This window comes from Dipodomys merriami, unplaced genomic scaffold (assembly GCF_024711535.1).
Source record: "Dipodomys merriami isolate MVZ:Mamm:240054 unplaced genomic scaffold, mDipMer1.0.p SCAF_31, whole genome shotgun sequence".
Classification (NCBI taxonomy): domain Eukaryota; kingdom Metazoa; phylum Chordata; class Mammalia; order Rodentia; family Heteromyidae; genus Dipodomys; species Dipodomys merriami.
The window spans coordinates 18,943,941-18,961,179 of record NW_027204604.1 but is presented as its reverse complement, the minus strand read 5'-3'; the positions used below and the strand labels follow the sequence as shown (position 1 = coordinate 18,961,179).

The following is a 17,239-nucleotide window of genomic DNA, read 5'->3' as shown; positions in this document are numbered from 1 at the left end:
ACACTGAGTGGACATGGACGGGGGGGGGACTCATATCCACACTGAGTGGAGATGGACGGGGGTGCCCCTCATATCCACACTGAGTGGACATGGACAGGGGTGCCCCTCATATCCACACTGAGTGGACATGGACAGGGGGGGACTCATATCCACACTGAGTGGAGATGGACGGGGGGGACTCATATGCACACTGAGTGGAGATGGACGGGGGGGACTCATATGCACACTGAGTGGAGATGGACGGGGGGGACTCACATCCACACTGAGTGGACATGGACAGGGGGTGCCCCTCATATCCACACTGAGTGGACATGGACAGGGGGGGACTCATATCCACACTGAGTGGAGATGGACGGGGGGGACTCATATCCACACTGAGTGGACATGGACAGGGGGGGACTCATATCCACACTGAGTGGAGATGGACGGGGGGGACTCATATGCACACTGAGTGGAGATGGACGGGGGGGACTCATATGCACACTGAGTGGAGATGGACGGGGGTGCCCCTCATATCCACACTGAGTGGAGATGGACGGGGGGGGGGGACTCATATCCACACTGAGTGGAGATGGATGGGGAAGGGGGGTGTCCTCATATCTGCACTGAGTAGAGATGGACAGGGTTGGTGGGGGTTGTCCTCATATCCGCACTGAGTGGAGCTGGACGGGGTGGGAGAAGTACCAAGCTTCTTCCAAGGTGGCCCTGGGCCTCAGCCTCCCCTTCCCTCCGCACGGAGCAGCCCGTGTCTGCGCCGGGCTTCTGCACACAATTCAGGTCCGTGTGGGTGGGAGTACCCCAGCTCACGTCCCTGCTGTTCAGAGTTATTTTCATTATCCTACCTTATGTGCCGTCTCCCTAGCTCACCATGCTTGGAGAAGGGACAGGATGTAGAAGAAGGGGTGGAACGGACCTGCCTTAACTCTCCTGTTGCCACGGGGGCAGCTGTGGTTCCCGCCCGCCCCGTCTGGATCTGCTGGCACCGGGGCAGCTGTGGTTCCCGCCCGCCCCGTCTGGATCTGCTGGCACCGGGGCAGCTGTGGCTCCCGCCCGCCCCGTCTGGATCTGCTGGCACCGGGGCAGCTGTGGCTCCCGCCCGCCCCGTCTGGATCTGCTGGCACCGGGGCAGCTGTGGTTCCCGCCCGCCCCGTCTGGATCTGCTGGCACCGGGGCAGCTGTGGCTCCCGCCCGCCCCGTCTGGATCTGTGGTACCCAGCGACTCCAGCTATGCACAGTGCTCCCCACCCCCGTTCTACGCACACCATGACAAAAGGTTGCGTTGTGTGTCTGTGTCCTGCAATAGTTTAGAGCGCCCAGCCCAGCAGAACTACTGTTATGCAGGCTCTCGGCCCTGAGGACCTTCTAGGCCTGCCCTTTAGTGGCATTCCAGTCTTTCCACCCACAAGACCCTCAGCCGCTTGGCTTCTGCCTTCTTCCCGCCAGGACTGTGGAGTCTGTGTGTGGGGCTGTGGCAGTGTCCACAACTGGCTACATCAGAATCTTCCAACAAAGCTAAAGCAGAAAATGCAGTGGAAGGAAGCTTAGAACTTTGCCAAACCTAGATGGAAAGGGAAAGGTCAGTCTGCGGTGCCCGAGCTTCTGTTTTTCAAGTTGTGGGGGCTCTTATCTGCTCTGTTGCAAAAACAAAGTTGGGTCAGGAAACACTTACTCCCCTCTGGGTACCAGTTTTAGCTGCCTACGTGTGAATTATTGGCATTAGAAAGGGGAAAGTTAGTATGTTACACACACAGTCAAAGTAATAATTTATCAGTTCTTTTACCTTAATAACCTCTGTTTCCTTGTCCCATGATCTGGGGCTGGGGCCACTGTGTGTCCAGCATTAAGACGTGGAGCGTAACATGAGGGTGAAGGAGAGGCATGAGCCCTGAGCCGGTTGGTCAGCTTACGCACGAGTGTTATTGCCTCACTTTAAAGTGTCTGTGTCTTCTAGAATGTGCTCCAAACTGCTATTTAAAAAAACTCAACACTAATGGATAAACATTTAGAAAATTAATGCTACTTAGTTTTTAAAGTCTGTGTGTGTGTGTGTGTGTGTGTGTGTGCACGCGCGTGCGTGCGTGCGTGCACACTGGTACTGGGGCTTAAATTGGAGGCCTGGGCACTTCCCTTAGCTTTTCACTTAAGGCTGGTGCCCTACCACTTGACCAACATCTCCATTTCTGGCTTTTGCTGATTAACTGGAGATAATAGTCTCATATGATAAGAGTAAAAGACAAAAGATAAGACTTTCCTGCCTCAGCTCACTTTGAACCCTGATTCTCAGATCTTCCCTCCTAGGGAGCTAGGATTAAGGCATAAGCCACCTGCACCCAGCCAAGTATTTCCTTTTATTGTTTGCTTTATCTAGAGATCCTGCTCTGATCTGTGTAGTAAGAGATCCATCTTCTGTTGGAAGACCACAGAACAATCCCTTTGCCCACCACTGTGCGCAGAAAGAAGAAGAATGCCTTGATTTAGGAGCAAGAATCTTTTCTCAGGCAGATATAATTAAGTATTGAGATGTTAATAAAGTATTTGTTACTGCATTTTAATTACTTTTAAAGCAATATTCCTCCAAGTTCATTTTCTAGATGAGAAGATCAAAAAAATCCCAACTCATGAACAATCTTTAGCACAACATCCTTTACAATATAACCTCTAACCAGGAAGAAAGAAATAACTGACTTTAAAACACAAAACTCCCTCCATCATGATCCCTCCAAGCCATCAGAGCCAGGAAGAACCACTCTCCCCAAATTTCCAGAATAAAATCTCTTGAAATGGACTCTGAATCAGGGGAAAAGGAACAAAAACCAAAACACCAACACCACACATTGCTTCCACCTCCATAGCTATGTCTTCTGTGTTTACACATCAGAAGTGAATTCTAACTTAAGAAGCAAAGCAATTTGTAGTTTAAGAACAAATTAGCCTCATTAGCTAGTACAAAATGCAGTTCCTCCAGTGATTGCTCTGTGAGAATTTTTCCTTTTTTAATTGTAGTTATCCTTTCTTTGCCGCTAGAAGTCAGTCCTCAGATAAGGTGACAGCTCCCAGCCACCTGAGATACTGTAGCAGATACCAATTACTGTCTTGAATCACAGCCTTCTGCAGACATCAAGAGCATCTATATGAGGAAAACAACAACCATGTTGTGTGTGTGTGTGTGTGTGTGTGTGTGTGTGTGTGTGTGTATTTATTGTGTTGTGTTGTGTTTATGTGTGTTGGTCCTGGGGCTTGAATTCTGGACCCAGGTGCAGTCCAGGAGCTTTTGTACTCAAGGGTATGGCTCACTTGAGCCATAGCTCCACTTATGGCATTTAGGTGGTTAGTTGGAGATCAGTCTCATGGATGTTCCTTCCGGGGCTGGCTTTGAACTGTCATCCTCCTGAACAGCTAGGACTACAACCAAGTGTAACAGCCATCATGGAGTGGAACTTTGTAGACAATCAGGCATTTCCAAGAGGAGTGGCTCTCTTAGTGCTGAGTGTGAAGTGTGGCCTTGGAGCCCATCCGATGGAAAGTATGATCACAAAGTACACTGGCACCTTCCACCCACAGTCTCCTTTCATGCCCCTAAAAGGATACTGTATCTCATAGCTTTTATTCTACTCCACCCTCAACGATAGTCCTCTACCACGCGAGCCATGCCCCAGCCCCTTTCTGCTTTAGTTATTACTTCAGTATTTTTAAAGAAAGGTTCAAGAATGCTTTATTCATTCACTCTTTTTAAACCAAGCCAAGCAGTCATTTTTGTCATAAATCAGCCCATCACTGGCTAACCTCTTTTGTTCTTTTCTGCCGATTATCCCACTAGTTCCTCGGTATCTACCTGCTCACAAGGTAAGTGGATCTGGACATCATTTGCCAGGTGTGTTTTTCCAAATGCACTAAATGACTCCACTTCTCCCTTGTGGTGTGCTGTCTCCACACATACAGCCCCAAATTCACATTGGCTTCCATGGCATATTGCGAACACATCTAATTTGTTGTCTACTGTCCCTCTGGTCTCTCTGGCATTATTGTGTTCTGGATTTTCCTTTCTCGCTGCATACTTTGGTGACTTCCCTGCTCCCCAAACCATGGGGTTATGACTGTCTGACTAAATTCTCATTTCATTTGATCCTTTCCATATTAACCTCCCAAACCGAGTGTAGTCTTTCTCTTTATTCACTGGTGTGTTTCCAATGCTTCCTGATTTAATTTCATCTCCAAATCTAATTACATGCTGGGCTACTACATTTTTTTCCAGGTTACAAATGGACATGTTCAGAAAAAAAATACCTAGCATTAACAAAGATTCAGGGAGCCCTTCTCAGTGCCTTTCTACTGGGGTAGCCTCAGACAGCACAATTAACTCTCTCCAGCTCAGGAGATGGATGCTACAGCCTCTTCACACCATTTTGATGGACAGCTGTGTCTCTCTCCTAATCAGCCAATTTGGAGATAGAACAATTACAAAAGACAGCAATTATTGAATACAGTCTGTCATTGTAAAGATGGAGGGTGAGGAAGGAAACAGGAAAGATAAAATGGCCCAAATTTAGTCACTCGATAAAGAAAATCTCCCCCCTCTTGAGGAAGAGGGCTGGAACAGAGTGGTGGGGCCTGCAAAGCAGAGTCCTACAGTCAAGAAGGGAAGCGGCCTCCCGCTTCCCGGAACCTGCTGCCCTCTCCCACAGCTTTTAGTAACCAAAAGCCTGTGACCAAGGCCGGGGGTTTGGGCTTTTCTAGAGACTCCAACGGTGTCTCAAAAATCACGCTATGCTATTTAAACCAGTACTGTTTAAATTTCTCCTGATATCTCTCCAGTTTTTGTTGTCAGAATTTAAATATAGTTCCTTCTTTACAACATGTTTTTGATGTATATTTCATTTTTGTTCATATTTATGGTTACTTAAAAAATCTTATTATCTTTAAACAGTTGTACAAAGGGGTTTCACTCCAACAAGTCAATGTGTCTTCATTATTATCACCACTAATCCTTTCTATTCCTTCCCTACTCATCTCCTCAAGTTTGACTTGATAACGATTATCAATCACAGAGCCTTGAAGAACTTTTGTGAAGACACAAAAGTGTCCTTTCACTGTTTCTGCTTTGGGCCTGATTTTATCCTAAGTTCATATTAGCACTGGTCTCGAAAGTACCATACATTTTCTCCAGATCCAGGAGAAAGGCTCCAAAAGGGAAACTAATCAATGAGAAAATACTATTTCTGAGGTTTAATAGGCATAGTTCTTGAATCATAAGATTAGGAAAAGGTCATAAGAAAAGCAATATGCCTCTCCATTTAAAAATAAGTATTTAATCAGAATACTTTTTTTAATTAAATGTGTTTGTTTAAAGATGGGAGATGGAAAATAAGAAAGGCAATTTTTCTTTACAGGTCTCTGGCTGTTTGAAAACTTGTAGTGTTTAATGAAGCAGTCCTACCCAGCAGAGGTTGTAGAAACTTCAGGAAGGAGAAAGAAATAAACCTCTTGAAAGGATGATTGGGGAGAAGAGAGTCACAGGAGAAGCCCTTTGCCACTCTCCAGCATCCTCTGTTTTCATAAAAGAAGGCAAGAGAAACACAGGCACAATGCCAGCTTTTCCATGAGTGAACAGAGGAAATGTGGGGTGGTTTCTAGATAGAGATTTTCAAAGGATCCAAGGGAGTTAAGAATATGGAGTCAATCGAATGTGCCCTCTGCCGAGTAGACTGGAGTTAATTGTGGGAATCTGGATGGTTAAATGTCCTAAAACATGATGCAAGTGGAGAAGGTTCAAACTGGAAGCTTCCATAGTGCCTGAATATCTACAGATGAAAGTTAGGTAACTGTTTTCCCTAGAACAAAAGAGGTTAAGTCCAAGTGGGTCTGGCTTTGTCTTTTTTTTGTGTGTCAATCTTTACACATAGGTACTTGAGTGCTTTGGTTCTCAGTTTTCTCATCTGTTCAAATATCTTCTCTCATCAGGTTGCAGTAAAGATAAAATGAAAGGACAGATGACTTATACCTCAAACTTCACGTAGACATGAGCTTTTATCACCATTAACATCTCACCCCAAATTGTAATGTGTGTTACTGAAAGTATCTGTGGTTGCTTTTACTCCTGGGGGAAGATTCTGTTTTTTATTTATTAGTCCTAGTCCAGTGAGATCAATGCTTTCATTTGCAAACAAACAAAAAAAAACACCCAGTACCAATTTAAAATATTTGATAGGCTGGAAATGGAATTCAGAGATGGAACATGTACTTAGCATATAAGAGGCCCTGGGGTTCAACTTTAGCACCTAAAATAATTTGAATGTCTTAATACATAATATAGTTCTATTACTAATAATCTAATCCAGACAATCAAATTTTTATGTGTTTTTTTCACAGAATGGATGTCTGTACTTTAGAATTGCCCTATCATTTAACTGCCAAATATTTTTGCTATATTTTTATGCACATTCTGTTTTTTTTTTTTGCCAGTGATATAAAGTGATAAGCAAGTCATGGACTATCTGCTGAATTGAAGTCATGAAACACTAGACAATCACAGTGATGAATGGCTGAGCAGGGAATAGCAGAGCAGCACGTCAGTGAAATCAACTGGACCCTAGGTCCAGTTTGTGCACAGGTTATATACCAGTGAAGAATTGGCCTAGTGTATTAGCAAATATAACAGAAAAGAACCAGACTGCAAGCCTTCATTCTGAGTTTCACAGTAGCTAACTAATCATTCGGTGTTCTAAGCTGCTTCTCATCACTCAACCTGCAAATGGCCTGAGTTCTGGACACGTGGAACATGTTATTACCTTGTGCAGGATCCCTGTCTGGCCTCAAACTCACGGTCCTCTTGCTTCAGCCTCCAAAATACTAAGATGACAGGCTTACCATCCCTTCCCCACCCCCAAGGCCTGGTTGCTTGCCAAGTTCTGAATCATAAATCACATAATAAGCTCAGTTCTAAGCTGCAATGAAACCGTCGCTCATCTCCATTTAGGACAACTCTGGTTACCACTAAATGAGCAATTGCAGACCTACTTCCCACCTGTCTCTTCTTCCCACCTTTCCCACTTCCAACCAGAGTGCCCCATGGCCCTGTCAGCGCGTTGAGCTTTCCCGTGGAGTGTACCATCACTGCGCACCGCACAGCCTCCAGGGTAGGATGAGGTCCGGAGCACACCGCCTTCACACAAGTGAATGTCCTGCGCGCACACACTGGTGCTCTACCCCCTGCGTGAGCTTGTGACTCCCAAGAGGAGCTGAGCTGCAGCCTGTGGCTGACCCACCGGGAGAATCCATAGAGGTGAAAGGAAGCAGTGGCTGAATAAAAGAATTCTCCCCAGTTTTAAATTTAATAAATAAATTTCCCTTGGATTTTTGCTCTGCACTTGTAAATGGTTGTATTTTAGATGCTTTATTATTTTTTTCTTGCTCGCCACCACTAGCTCCCCAATGTAACAGTTACTTTCTATGCCCAGAAAAAATATGTATCCCAACAAGGTGCTGTGTACCCCTAAATGAAAGAACGCCTGCTCCCACCCTCCTCCCGTAAGTCCCAGTGCTCACAGCCTCCAAAACCCTCCAGGAGAGCACACGCACACAATGTGGAGAGACTGTTTGAAGGCTGATATAAAAGCACACCCTGACGTCCTGGAGCTAAGAGATGGGAACGGATATTTATATTAGATGTAAGGCCAAAAGCATGGGGAAGTTCAATGCGCTCAGGGATAGACCGCGGCTGGGACGGTGGCGGAGGAAGCAAATCGCCGCAGCAGATTGCATCTTTCATGTTTAATTTTCATTTAATTCCTAAAGAAGGCAGAGGCTCAAAGGAATGACTCACTCTCATCCTCATCCTTCAGAAAAACTTTTGCCCACCCCTCGAATGCCAAACCCTAGAAATATCCATATTTGCTACACCACTGAGTCGCTTGTTTTCCATAAAGTACTTATTGATTAGAAGCAATGCTCAGCTGAGTCTCAGCCACGAAGTGGTGTTTCAACGAAGTCAAGATGGACATTTGCAGCCTGTTCTGTGAACTAACCCATCTGTCACCATCTTTGTGCACAGAGGGAACAGTAAGCCCTCCTGTCTCCTCCTCCAGCTCTTAGCTGCTCTTTGTCACAAAAATACAGGGAACACATGAATGCATTTTATCTGTTTTAAGCAGAAACATTTTTGTCAGCTCATTTAAAAAAAAGGAACTAAAGTTGAGCTTGAATTAAAGTTCTGAATAACAAGAATAGTTCAGTTGAGTTCAACATGAGGTTATTACAAAGTAGAAATAGCGGAGAAATTGAAATCAGATATGGTACAAGGACTTTAAGCAGCCGCTTTTATAAAGAACAGGTAACAATGTGCAAGGGTCTCTGGGAACAAAGCCAGCATGTTTTTAATGGTCACCAATTTGACATCCAAAGAGAAATAATTAACCCTTCTTGTAATGGTATCCCCAAAGTCTCAGAATTCTTACAAAACATTCTCTGGGCTGCACTGATTATGAATAGAAGTTATTTATTATGCTGACTTTAGTTCAGGATGAACTAAACTCTGAAGAATTCTGGATTTACCTGGGGGAAGAGCCAACCAGCTTGGCTCACCCAGGATTTCTCTGTGGAGACAGAAGATAGCTAAAGCACAAGTAGACATTTATTATTGTAAAATCTGGGGCCTTGGTTTCCTTTATTTTCCCTCAATAGATTATTCATGAACCTTGAAAATGATTATTGAGCTAAAAATGTCTGAATATTGCCACTCATTTATCCAGCAAGAATTTGAGGAGCACCACTATGTTCAACAAGACAAGCTTAAATGTTTTTGTCTATGATTTAATCCTTTTAAGGTTTTTATGACTTTATGGTTAGAGAGTAGGTTTTTTTTTTTTTTTTTAATGTATCTGTGCTAAGAGCATACTTCGGTTACAATTCAAATATCAGGATAAAGAGATGATTTGTGACAATGATAAGTTGCTTGGTCCGCCCAACTTTCCATCTAGTATTAAATGTTATTGCTCCAAAGATTATACTATATTGTATTTTTAATTCAAGCCCCAAATTAAAGCCTCTTTGATGAAATTGGAGTCAAGTCCCTATGGTATTTGCAAGTGGTAACATCATGATTTCCCCATATTTTATATTCCAGTATTTTTTTCTCTTTCCTCAACCTGTTCCATAGACAGGTTTCCAATTCTGTACCCTATCTCCAAGTGCGATTCCACGGGAAATTTCATATGAATGAGAAATATTCACTTCTCTTCAGAAACAAATAACCCTCTAATCTGATAACAAATAAATTTAATTTAAATGCAAAGCGTTCTTTGACTTCCAAAACTCTGACCTTTATTTCCCAAGTCCTATGAAGAAATTCCATTCATGAATTTTATCTATATGAGAGCAAAAAAATATCTAATTGCCTCTTCTATGAAATCTGTATTTATCAATTATGGCTTTCTCGGGGAAATTCTAATTTGCAAAAATGCTCTACTTTCCAAGCTTTAACAGTTGGAGGTGGATGTCCTTAAGGATGGAGGGGAAAGAAGTTCTTTTTTAAATGGCACATTTACTAATTATAAAATGCTCTTATCTCTCTGCAGCCACAGCCAAAATGAACATGTGCCTTGTACTAAGAAATCCCAGGATTGTCACAACTTGTGCCAGCTGTTGAGGTTACGACACCTGTGCCAGCATCGCCAGCTCTGCCCACTGTCATCTGTTCCAACTGCTCCATCTGCACTGTTTGTACCAATTCTCCCATTTCTGCATCTGTACCTTCTGCAGAAACGTCTCCAACAATGCCAGCTGTGTCATTGGTGCCAAATACGCCAGATGTTCGATTTGTCCACCCTGGGCCAAATCAATGCAGTTTTGTGCTCATTAGTTTTAGCTGGTAGATTCTATTTTACAATTTTTCGAGATGTATTTAGATTGAATCTCGGCAAAAAAAAAAAAAAACACCACCAAAAAAACAACTCCCTTACCATGACCCATGACATTACATCTATCTAGCCATCGTTTTTGCAACCCCAACTTTTTATCTGACAACGTGATGTCGGCCCACATTTTCATCATGTTAAACCAACTCACGATAACCCACTTCAATACTAATTTTGGTAGAGAACTTCCTATCATGTAAAACTGTATATTGCAAAAGCCCATGGAGCACAGCAACAAATTGGCAAAGTAATTAAAAAAGAATAAACTTTGTTCTGATAAACAAATTGAGAATGCTCGGAAATCAATATGGTAAGCCGATTAGAACAATCTCTGGCATAATGTCCTATTAAACAGCCTGTTTATTGGTCTTTTAATTGACAGAGTCATGCATGCAGATTAATGTCCATGTCATCCTCCCGTTTCCTGGGTTCTGCTCTAGAGACTGTTAACCAAGGGTGCACATGGGTGGCAAGTCGAGACCTACCTACTTTTTACTTCCTAGCAGAAACCAGCAAGCTCAGGAGGTCGTCCGCCAGCTAGAATCTAGCTTCTCTCTTCTCTCCCAAATGTCAATTCCACTGGTGCCAACACAAACCATTCTTATTCGTATGTTCTTCCAGCCTGAAAATTGGAAAATGAAAAAAAGTATTTTCATACTTACGATTTCAATATTCGATCTCAAAGACAGAATATTGAAACTACAAAGTAATGGTTTTTTTTTTTTCTATTTTCTCATTCTAATCGGTCTTTATAAGAAGCCCTAATCTCTGGATTTTTAACTCAAATCCTTTCAAGTCATTTTCTGAAGTAGACAATAAACACAGCATTTGTTACCAGGAATTGGTGGCTCAAAGGGAGACAACACTCACCAGCCCACAAACTCTACAGGGCCAGTAACTGTTCCTCAATATCCCAAGTCCTTCACTGGCCTAGCCAACTTTTATCCCTTTCTGAACCTTCTTGAACCAGGAGAAGTCAGTGAATAAGTATCAGTTCATTATAATGGTAGCTTCCTATCAAAATATGCCCAACCTAGTTAGGAAGATAAAATCTGAATCTGCTGACCCTACTTCTAGAAATGCCATCAACATTTTTATTCCAATTCCCTGTGCTGCAAGATGCCAGGAAGGAATGAACATCCTTAATTAGGATTAAAATAGTTGTGTGACTCGTTGGGAGTGCACCCTGTACACTCCTTGGTACATTTTAATTAATATAACTTCTGCTCCCTGCTGACAAAGATGTTTCCGATGGTGTTTTGGTCCAACATATTTACCGCCTTCATTGATGTGAGTCATTTGAGCACTTGGAAGAATCCACAAACTTCATGTAAAATAGAGTTGAGTGTTCAAAATGCCAGGTGGGCATAGACAGCTCAGAATATTTTCATCATCTAGCTGGCTTCTTTATGTAACTGCTTAATACAGTGACCAGGAGAACCCCGATGTGCAGGTAAACCACAGAGAACCAGACGCTCAGAGAGGCAATGGGCAGACCAGAGAAAAAGGCTCTAGTGTTTTAGAAATTTGCTAGTACAATTAACTTCTTCTTTTCTGAGATTAAAAGGCACCATGGGGAAATACTGTGTGCTGTTCCTGAGCTCTCTGAAGTTAGAGGAACCTCGGTCCTCGTGAGTGGCCGCAACATTTGTCTTCCTGCCTTCCTAGGCTCGCTGTCTACATCGCCGTTCTCGAAGCAGAAGAACCTCTGGACTTCGCACTGTGACATTATCAGCTGTGGTTAGTACACTAGTTTACCGCCCCCCCCCTCACTAAGTCACAAGGAGGCAATTGTATGATTGATATGAAGATAATTGTATAAGGTGGCAATTGTATGATATGATAGGAAGATAACATACTGAGACGTCCTGGCCACACAGGGTACTTTGGCTACTACTGTCAATCTCTTCCTTTGCTCATCCAGTTGTCTGTGTGTTCTCAGAAAGATGACAAGCCTCACTGCGGTTCCAAGGCTTGCATGCGGCTCTGACAGCGCAGCCCTAGAGCCAGGGTTGCTAGATACAGACAAGATATCCACATCTTCCAGTCTGTTAAAATGGAGAGGAGCTTGAGGGAGCAGGACAGAGGTTGATAGAAAACAAAGTAAAGCAAAGATACAGTGGTAGAGTGGTAGCTTGGAACAAAAGAAGCTCAGGGACAGTGCCCAAGCCCAGAGTTCAAGCCCCAGGACTGGCAAAAAAAAAAAAAAAAAAAGAGTCAAAAAACAAAAAAAGCACAAGTCACTGCCCAAACCAGGAAGATTGGTGGGCAGAAGGAGACTGTCTTCATTGCATGAAACAAAGAGAATTAGTGACTCACAGGACACTAAACCACCAAGTTGAAAGCAGTCGTAAAGATGCACTAATCTAACCAGGAACCACAGACTCTGAGAGGTGAGGGTGCATCTAAGCGTACATAGCTAATTAATGGCAAACCAAGGCTAGAACTAACATTTTTGGCCAGTTTCCTCATGTAAAATGAGGTGATGTTAGTGTAATTTATAGTTGTGGTGAGAATTGAGTGGGCAGGAATAAAGCTCTAACGGGCAGTTCACACTCCGCATCAGCACCATCACCAGCATGCCATGACTGTGGTATTACCACACTTGAGCCCATGATTTTTACTTCTCCGGGATCTCACTAACTGAATCTTGCATATTTTCAGCATGGATTTAAAGTCACATTTTTATCCTAGGCTATGGAACCATATTACTTGCAGGTTTCTGTTTTTACTGTCAAGTTTGTATTATGAAAAAAAGAAGTCTATAATTAAACTTGATTTCCTGGTTACTCCCAGATGTTCAGTGCATGCAGGGAACTTCAAGGTGCTGAGCCATGATGGGTCTAGACCCATAAATGATACAACAGCTTTGATATCTGGCTTCAGAGAGAAAGCACATTCTCCACCAACACCTTCACCCATGCTATACAGATACTTTCAAGATACTTTTTTTTGCCAACCACAGGTATTTGAGTCCTAGATGAGCAGTAGAAAGGAGACCACAGGAATTCAGCCATTGTAGGAAATTAGGAGAAAACTAAAACAGAAAAAATTATAGCAGTTCCTTCATGAAACTATCTCATGGTCCTAAAGCCCATGTATGTGTGTGCTGCTGGGGATGGAACCAGGGCTTCAAGCATGTTAGGTTAAATGCTTTAGGCTGAGATACACATCCATCCCCCATGAAACATTTACTGCCTCTCTCTGTTTCCTGTTATTACCTTCTGCTTCCTAGCTTAGTATTTTGGAGCTCAATAAAGTGAATGGGGGTATGGGACTTTTTAAAAACCAGAATGTCAGGAGCCACGGTTTGCTCTATCAGAGGGCATGCTTAACATGTGCAAGGCCCTGGGCTCAAGCCCCAGCACCAAAAGAATTCTATAAATAGAACATCAGACCAACTCAATGAGAATCCTTGGGTGTTGAAGATAGGTATATGTGGGTTGGTTGGTTGCTTGCTGGGGTGCTGGAAATCAAACCTTGGACTTTGCACATACTAGACATGTGCCCTACCACTGAGCTACACCTCAGCCCCAATGGATTTGTGTTTGTAAGAATTTACTGGGCTATTACGATGTACAAGAAGGGTTAACATAACACTCTTTCTAAGCCAATCAGGATTTCTCCTTCACCAAAGCACCCTCCGGCTGGGGTTGCAGCTTGGTGATGTGCCTAGCACACACAAGGCCCTGGGCTCTGTCCCCAGCACCATCGCCAACAGCAAAAAGTAGCTTCCTAACAGAGAAGTAGCAAAACACTGAAAATGTTGAGATTTTCAGAATGTTGAGCTTTGAACCAGAAATGTCCCTTCCTTTAAAAGATCTGGATGAAACTGGGTTAACTTTTCCTGTCTGGGCTTCTGCTCCTAGAGTCATTTCTTGCTCCATCTCAATCCACTCAAGTTGGACAGAATCACCTAAACCAGAGATGGGACATTAGCTCCCGAGCTGGGTCCATATGCTGCAGCAGGAGTCCGCCTCGTTGTGAGCCTTGTTATAGCTCAAGATGCATCATAACAAGTGTTGGATGAGTGATGACACAGACAAAAGCATGTTAGAGAGCCTGGTCGCTGGGCGGGGACTCGGCGCAATCATAATGATACGGTGCTTGCTAAACCTAAGTCATGCTATCCTAAGTGGGAATCCCTAGTTTATTAGATACATAGTAGATAACTTTTTACAGGCGAATGTTTCAAATCATGTTTAAAGCAATGAACAGCTATTCTTTTTGCATGGAAGAATTGCCTAACCTATGGACCATGGCACACTTGTGTAGCCCAGATGGCTTATGAGAGTGCCAAGATAGTGACCCCATTATCCTGGGGGCAGCCAGAGCTGCTGGGCTAGTTGCCTTTGGGCGTTAGCAGCCTCAGCCCACTGACCACACACACACACACACACACACACACACACACACACACACACACACACACACACACACACACACACACACACACACACACACACACACACACACACACACACACACTGCAATCTTCTGTATGTTCCACGTGGTAAAGAATGCTGGAGAACACTGAGCAGCAAATACCAAGCTCTGGAGCAGTGCTGCTCCACATGCAAATCTCTAAACCAGTCACACACACTAAGAATGATGTCATATACCTGTAGTACCAGCACTGGAGAGGCAGGAGGATCCTAAGTTTTAGGCCAACCTGGGCTACACTGTGAGACACTGTCTCAAAAAGGGGAAGTGTAGAAGAAAGGAGAGGAGGAGACAAAGAAGAAAAGGAAGAATGAAGAAGAGGAGGAGAATCACCACCACCACCACCACCATCTTCATCAATGTGGGTGTTTCTCAAATTTTTATTTTAATATAAAGTAACTATCATCTACATTTATAATTTCATAAAAGGAAATGGTTGTATTTTGTTTCTAAAACATTTTTTGCAGGATCGGAATTATTCTTTAATTGCCAAGAATTTTGTTTAGCAAGTTTGTCTATTCAGTAATTCCATCATAACATAGGACTATTACAGCCACAGAAGTGGAAGTAGCGTGCACAAAACACTTTAAAATGGTTCATATCATACAACTTGGTACTGCCGAAACATACGCTACCAATATAAAATTTTATCAAGAAGATTTGATTTTTATGTTAAAATGTTCAATCTGTTCTTGTGAAAGTTTTTATGTTTAGAAAAAAAATATTAGGTAACAAAATGTCTAGCAAGTTCTTGAAAAGTGTCTCTTACTGACAAGCTGAAGCAATCCAGTATAAATGCCCCTTCATCAATATTTACAAACTGTTCACCTTTGGCTATGTGGGCCTTGTCTCTTTGTCTCTGCATACATGTTCACGGACTCCCGAGGAAAACTACGGCATTCTCCAACATGGTTGCTCTGCTGTGATCCCGCCTAAGAAACCAGCACTGGGCTAGAGGCCTGCACCTCAGACGCAGAGTGTTTGTCTAATGTCCACAAGGCCCTGCGCTCAGTTAGGAGCACCTCTCTACCTCATCATAACTTGGCTGTTAGCCTCTGTAGTGTCTTTAATTTGGAGCAGTCTTCCCACATCCATTATTTACTTATTTTGAGTTTCTGAGACAGGGTCTTATGTGTAGAACAGGTGGCCTAGAAACTGTGATCCTCCTGCCTGAGATTTGGGATTACAGGTGTGTGCCATCCCAGGCCAGCTGTGGTATTTTCCCGGGTTCCAGGCTTGGGAGGTGCTGAGTGGTTGGTTAAGAAGTTGTCCAGTGGCTTGGAGGGAGAGGCTAGGGCTAACACTGATTCCAGGGGGTACAGAGGAGCCCCTCAAACACTGCTGGCCTCACACCTGATGGTGAGATATGGGGCCTGAAGGGCCCCAGCCTGGAAGGATGGACAGGTGGTGAGCTGTCTTGATGAGCTTCAGCTCTTCTCCGGGGAGTGACAAGCAGGCTTCTGCAGGAGAGCCCAAGGCTGCCACACAGGTTCTACTTCCTCAGGAGACACCCTGGGTGATCTAGAAGTTTCCCTCCATCAACTCTCAGGAGAAGCGGCCTGACCCTTCCGAGCCGCATCTTCACAAGCAAAGTAGTGGCCTGGTGTAAGGTAGGTGTAAACCAACCAGGCATCTCCACCTCAGTGGATTAATTCTGACAACATGGGAGGCCAAGGTGAGTCATGGATATAGAGCTAACCACAAGAAATGGAGATAGGTAAGAAGATAGGGTTCAGAGGTTGTAACTGGAGAGGACGTTCAAAGGCAGTTGGGGTTTAAGAGGAGGGAGAGAGTTCTTGGGTTTGTTCTGTCCAAACACTGTTGAAGCAAGAAACAGATCTGTGGGAACTCTGGATGCACTGCCCCACTTTTTTAAAAAATTGGGAATTCTATTTTATATAATGAATTCCATAATGGAAAATAAAGTCCGTTAAGGTCCTCCCATGATCTTGATGCTTTTGAAAAAAACACTGTGTAGATCATTCCTCTTTCTGGAGTCCTCTGCCTCAAGGCAGAAAGGGTGTTTGTTAAACTCTAGATACTACCTCTGAGTGTGTGAGCACACTGAATTACATGAAGGAATCCCTGGGTGGTCTCCAGTTTCCTCCCTGTGGAGTGCCATCCATAACGCAGTCCATAACTTCCCATAGGCCAGCACGAAGAGGTCATTTTCCTAGAGAATCAAAGCACTTCCCCACAGTCTGTGTGTCAGCCAATGGTGTCACTGGGAAAAGGCCTGTAGTCTTTGGAGAACTGGCATAAGATTCTTCCAGGAGTCATCTACATAGGTGTTAGGAGGGTGGCTGCTTCCCTTAAGCTTGTTGTACTGTGAGATAAGGACCTTATAGGGATTCTATTTGCCAATAAACAAATCAACAACTTGTAAAACAAACAAACACATCCAAGCAGTATGATGCCCACTTAGTACCTTGACTTCATCAAAAATCTTCCTCAGATACACTGAGTACCATGTTTGGAGATCAAAGACTCTAGGACGCAGACAGACTCCAGTGCCCATCCTCCCTGGGGCACTAGGGACCATCAGAGACCATGTAAGGACAGCGGCTCCTTCCAGTAGATCTGTTAGGTTGAAATGGTATCTGACTCAATGCTGTCAGTGAACTCTCAGAGACCAGACAACTGTGCTTGTTTTAGGGAGGTGAGCAGAAAGCTGGCATGGTATGGTGGTGAATGAGAGCTTCTAGCTTGACAAACACCTTAATGTCAGTGCCATCCACTAGTGAAGGGCATTCTAAACCACCAGGTTTGAGGTGGGTCCCCACACCATTCATTCATGTATCTTTCGAAAGTTGTTCTTCAGACTGGGAAGGTGGCTCAGTGGTAGAGCGCTTGCCTTGCATGCATGAGGCCCTGGGTTCAATTCCTCA

At 43.8% G+C, this 17,239-nt stretch overlaps 1 long non-coding RNA gene across 1 annotated transcript in view; it reads right to left on the bottom strand.

The window, feature by feature from the left end:
• LOC138841038 (uncharacterized) overlaps positions 1 to 17,239 on the bottom strand; it is a 50,632-nt gene that overhangs the window by 13,150 nt on the left and 20,243 nt on the right. Inside the window, exon 2 of the long non-coding RNA XR_011376306.1 lies at positions 10,394 to 10,530. This is a non-coding gene — a long non-coding RNA (uncharacterized lncRNA). The remainder of the gene's footprint in view (positions 1 to 10,393; positions 10,531 to 17,239) is intronic.